General features: G+C 37.3%; 1 long non-coding RNA gene across 1 annotated transcript; it reads right to left on the bottom strand.

Moving 5' to 3' along the window:
• Positions 1-460: 460 nt before the first annotated feature.
• LOC148117540 (uncharacterized) lies at positions 461-4,706 on the bottom strand. The gene is made up of 3 exons (XR_015736962.1): positions 4,495-4,706; positions 2,524-2,640; positions 461-982 (listed from the first exon to the last, which is right to left on the bottom strand). It is a non-coding gene; the product is annotated as an uncharacterized LOC148117540 (long non-coding RNA).
• Between the last annotated feature and the right edge of the window lie 926 nt (positions 4,707-5,632).

Here is a 5,632-nt window from a genome sequence, read left to right as displayed (position 1 = left end):
AGCCTGGAGTTGGTCATGTGTATGAATGCAACTTGAACTCTTCTCTGCCCTTGTTTGTATCCTGCCTTTGCTTTAAGTATCTCTATGTACAATCCTGGCCTATATTTCCAGAAATGAAGACCTTAAGAGATGGTAGTGCATTTGTAGAGTAGAGCAAGTCGTAAGCAGGTGACAAACATGGGTAATGCAGTTAACGTTTTATTTGACATGAGTAGATGACCAGAGCAGGTTTATGTGCACACAGAAAGTATCTTGAAGGAGTCTCCTGGCAGATGTTGCTGATACAGGAGCCCTTAGCTCAATTCTACAGACAGTGATCTATTTAGGCAACTATTGACTTCACTGTGGCTTTTGCTTTATAATTGACCACATCTCATAAAGCAATGTAATGATGCTGATGACTGAAAGCACAGCTGTCAGCATCCCCAGTGGTAGCACATGGGTTTTCTGCTTTCTTATCAGATCCTTTTTACTGACCGGAAATGTTAGTGGAAAGTCAAGGGTGCTTTGACCATAAATGTCCACCAGGTGGTTCAAACTCACAGCCAGAACTGTGCAAATGATGTTGAAGATCAGAAATAAGACAGATGTTTTGTAGCACAGGATCATGAAATCAGGGTATGGGGCTCTGATCCAGCAGACCATAATGGCCACTGAGGTAAAAATAAGGACTACGGGCTGCATAAAATTAGACAATATTATCAGGCCCCTTGCATACTCAAGTTCTATTGAAATGGTCCAGTTGGAGTTCATAGCACTGTACACTGGCACCCTGGTTATTGAACCTGAATTGTTGACTTCTTGATAATAATAAGCTTCCCACAGTCCAATGTACAACAGGGGTAGAGCCTTGCTGTTGAATTCCCAAATGCGCCAGTATCTACTGGTAGCTAGGCTTATCCCAAAACCCCAGACCAAAAAACTGCAAAGGAGGCTTGTCAGTCTGAAGATCCACTCCTTCACTTCGGCAGAGTTGTAGATGCTGTCAGGAAAGTGTGGAATCAACCAGGAACATGAGGGAAAAGAGAAGACACAGAACAAATCATTGTTAGAGGCCTAAAGAGCCATTTTGTTTCTCCTGTCTAAAAGTTGCATTGAAAAGCTATTTCTATATATTACTCCTGCACATTCTGTAGATAACAATAAAAGAAACAAGGTTGGTGACCCTTCAGTGGATAAGAGTACTTCCTATTCTTGCAAACGACCAGAGTTTCTTTCCTAGCACCTTCCCTGAGCTACTCACAACCACCTCCAGGGGATTTGATGCCCTCTTCTGGCCTCCAAGGGCATGGTACCAACATGCCCAACCCCTACACATACATCTATAACAAAACAAAATAGATTATTATTTTATGTTTTGGTGTGTTTTGCTTGCATATACATGTATGTACATTTTGTGTGCCTGATACCTGAAGAGTTCAGAACAGAGTGTCAGAAACTGGCACTGGAGTTACAACTGGTTTTGAGCTGCTATGTTGGTGCTGAGAGTTGAACTCCAAACCTCTCACAAATGAGCCATTGAACTCATTTGTATCCATGAAATATAAGTGACTTATTTATACATGTAAAGAGATATATTCATCTTTAAGTGTGAAAGATGAACACAAAACTGTAACTTCAGGGAGAACAGTTATCTATCCAGTTGGCTTCAGTAGTCAGTGACATTCTTATTTGCATATTTGTTACAATTTATAAGATTTTTGCTAAAGAAAGCAATAGAGAAAAGCACAATTAAAATCATAATGGCTTTACCATTGACGATGTATTTTAAAAAAATGAAATATGATAACATATTTAGGTGATATATTCATTGCCTAGTATGTATTGGATACTTATTTCTATCAATAACACACCTATACACACACACAAAGTATGTAAAACAGAAATCATGGCAGACTTTGTGGACATTTTTGTCCTTATGACTTCCTCCAATTTCTATCTTTGAATAACCAAAGTCACTTCATTAACATATGCAAAGTATTTTGACAAATTTTGAATAAACAACTATTTTCTGTGAAGTAAAACAACATTTTACTTGATCCTGTGAACCATGTTATCAGGATGTCTTATCAGTTTAAATCCTTGGGTGTAAGTGAAAATGATCAGATGGAAAATTATGCCCCAGGGATCTCAGCTTGGTTGTTTTGCAGAAAGGTAAAAGATGGAGTCTTTTTATCAGTAGAAATGTGGACTGTGTCAGTGACTGCATATGAAGAACCGTTTGGGGAACCTACAACGTATATTTTCTTGCCCAGAAATACTTTCTCTTACACACCCACTGTGTTCTAACTGAGTGAAGGCACAGATGTCCTACTTGAAAACTTACACCAACATGATGGGTTTGGAATTGATAGCCACCTTGGTGAATACACTGTCTATAGCACAGCGCTGAAGGAGAGTGGATCAAGATTCAGACTGTTGAAGACTTTGTTAATTCCACGTCTGATATCTGTGGGGTGGATGCATGTTTATTTTTCAGAAAAAGTTTGAAGATCACAGTATAGGTTTCTCCTTAGCCCTTACCTCTGCCTTTTGTAGTAGTATTTATACATTTTGAAGATGAATTCAGATGGGCTTAGTTACTTAGTAGTAATAAGAAATGTTGAACTGGACAGGGAATTATGGGAGAAAGTGAAGCACCTGCAAAAAAAAAGAAGAAAAAGAGAAAAGTACAGTGATGCAGAGTGTGACTCATATAACAAATCCTCACCCATCCCTGGAGCACAGACCCATCCTCGTAGTCCAGTTCTCTGGATTTGCATTAATGTTTATAAGCATATACGCAATAACTAAACCTTCAGTCCTGCAAGCCCCCATGCCTAACTCAGACACTATCTCCAATCCAAAGGAAAAGCTTGTTTTCACCAAAGGAATCTCACTGGGTATACCAACTACTCTTTAGAACAGGCACCATCTGCATCTGTTTCTTGTTTTTCTTCTTTGGCCCTTTCTCCTGGTATTTTGTTTATTTTACCTATTCTGTTATTTTTTTAATCATCTTGGGATATCCATTTGCTTTCCAGTGTGAGAGAGAATGAATGGGTGTGCATTTGGGGAGACGGAGAGTCAGGGATGATCTGAGAGGAGTTGGGGGAAGGGAATCCATTACCAGTAGGTATTGTATGCAAAAACATTTTTCAGTAAAAATCGTTCAAGCCTCATGAAAGTGAAATAACAGGCACATAGCAATGATCTCAAACTTTTGTAGGTTAGGAGCAAAGTGCAAAATAGTGAAGTAATATACTTGAATTTAATACTTTATAGAGATATAATGGATTATCCAGTCTCCCGATAGTTTACAGTCAAAGACAGTGCTCCTTGGCTCTGCTAAAAGTAGATAAATTTTATTCACATAGAAACTTTACCAACAAATACATGAATTGTATGATATATACAGCAGTGGTCAACAGTGGTCATCCCTATGTCTTATAAAAAGGAAAGTGATGACTGATAGAAATTTGTGAAAAATATAAAATACTCACCTCTTTTTCCTTTTTATTTCAGCTTGAATAAAACATTTTATGCACAATACCTTTTTTATAAGAAGAAAAACACAGAACTGCAAGAGAAGGTGTGAGACTGTTAAAAATCTTTATGCATTGCCAGTGGAGCAAGCAGGCAATGTAGAAAACTAGAGAGTTATCTCTCATAGGCTAGAACAGAGAATTGCCATAAGATCTATCATTTTAGTTTCAGGGCCTATTCCCTAAAGAATTCAAGAATCATCTTGAATACATGTTCATTCAACAACATTCATGGCACCCTTCTCAGTAAGCAAAGGTGTCATCCATGTGCATGTTCCTTGATGGCTGAAGACATATACAAATCTGAAGGGGGAAATTCTGACTTTGTTTAATATGTGAGATCTTTGAGAACATAACAGTATGTGGATAGAGAAAAATCACAGAGAAACAATTATGGCATCATTTCCCACTTATGAGACACCCCATAGGGTGAAATATACAGATGTGGAAAGTACAGTGGGGGTTACCAGGGACTGGACAGTGGGTGAGGATAAATCAAAATGAAAAAGACAAAAAAGTTCCAGAAATGTCTATAAACAAACCACCTTAAGTCAGTGAACTGTATACTTCAAATTCAAGATAGCCAGTTTTCTGTTACATGTATTCCCATGGTAAAAGTGTACAGCACCAAGAGGTAGAAAAGTGGAGAAGTTCTGGGAGGAATTGAGGGGGACCAAAATAGGATAAAATACAATGCATGAAAAATACTGGGAAGAAATGCTTTTTTTAAAAAAAATAATATAGTTTATAAAGTCCGATGATGGATTCTATTTATAGAAGGAAGAGAGGGATACCCCCATGGTTTGGCAGCACCATCATTTGAGTTATTGAGTCATAATTTAACCAATTCATTTCCTGGTCCATGCTCAATAATATAACTGATACATAGAAAGGAGGATGTGATGATTCACACCACATGATTCAATTCTGGGATTTGTTCCTTTTCAAAGGGACCTTCAGAATGACTTACCTCAAGATACAGAACACAGAGCAAGAGAGGTAGCATTAAAAAGACAAAGATGACTGTATATCAAGGGCGATATGGATTGAGATGAGCAGGTTTGGGGAACATCCAATGGTGTTGAAGTTCTTCCTGAAGACCATGAGCTGTTTAGACCACACAGACATCCAAGAAGTCTTAAGACTCTTCAAATTATTTTCCAGAATGGACAAATGACAGCGGTTGCTTAGTACAGTAACTCTAAACATTCTAATGTTTTCATGACTATTTGTCTTGGGTAGTGGATTCTGAGCAGTGAAAATATTCTAAGTCTTGTAATCCTAAAGAACTAATACCTATTGTATTATTTGAAATGTTGAAACATCTTTCTCAATCAGAAATCTTTTTATGGTCCCATATAAAATAGCCAGTGTAATTTATGAAGGTCATAAGAGGAAATTGATAAAAAATAAAAGGAAAGAACCAATAATAATATTAGTATTAATAGTTTACTAAATTATTAATAAAAATATCACCTGCAACTGAAATACTTTGTCAGCTAAATGGTCCTGGACTTGAGAAAGTGTACTTTCCTTAGGTGACTGGTCCTTGTCAAGGTGTCTATACTCTAGTGGAGGACCTGAGCACAATAATATAAGAAGAACAACAATTATATTCTATGGTTGAAGTAGAGGGGACATGTATTTGGAAAGAGGATGTGATATGATATTGGGGGGTTACTAACCAAACAAGTGGGAGACCTGGATGACAAGAACTTTAACCCTTTGAAGAAAGAAATTTAAGAAGATATCAGAAATGGAAAGCTCTTCCATGATCTTTGATAGGTAGGATCAACATACTAAAAATATTAATCTTACCAAAAGCAATCTACAGATTCAATGCATTCCTCATCAATATCACACCCCAATTCTTCACAGACCTCAAATTCATATGGGAAAACAAAAATCACAGGATAACCAAACCAATACTCTACAATAAAGTAACTTCCAGATGTATCGCATTCACTGATTTCAAGCTCTACTACAGAGTTACAGTAATAAAAACATCTTGGTATTGGCATAGAAACAGACAAATCTACCAACTGAATCAAATCAAAGCCTATGACATTATTCCACACACCTACGAACACCTGATTTTTGACAAAGAA

Source organism: Myodes glareolus, chromosome X (genome assembly GCF_982192425.1).
Source record: "Myodes glareolus chromosome X, mMyoGla1.1, whole genome shotgun sequence".
Taxonomy (NCBI): domain Eukaryota; kingdom Metazoa; phylum Chordata; class Mammalia; order Rodentia; family Cricetidae; genus Myodes; species Myodes glareolus.
The sequence above is the reverse complement of the archived record's forward strand: the minus strand, read 5'-3'. Positions and strand labels throughout refer to the sequence as shown.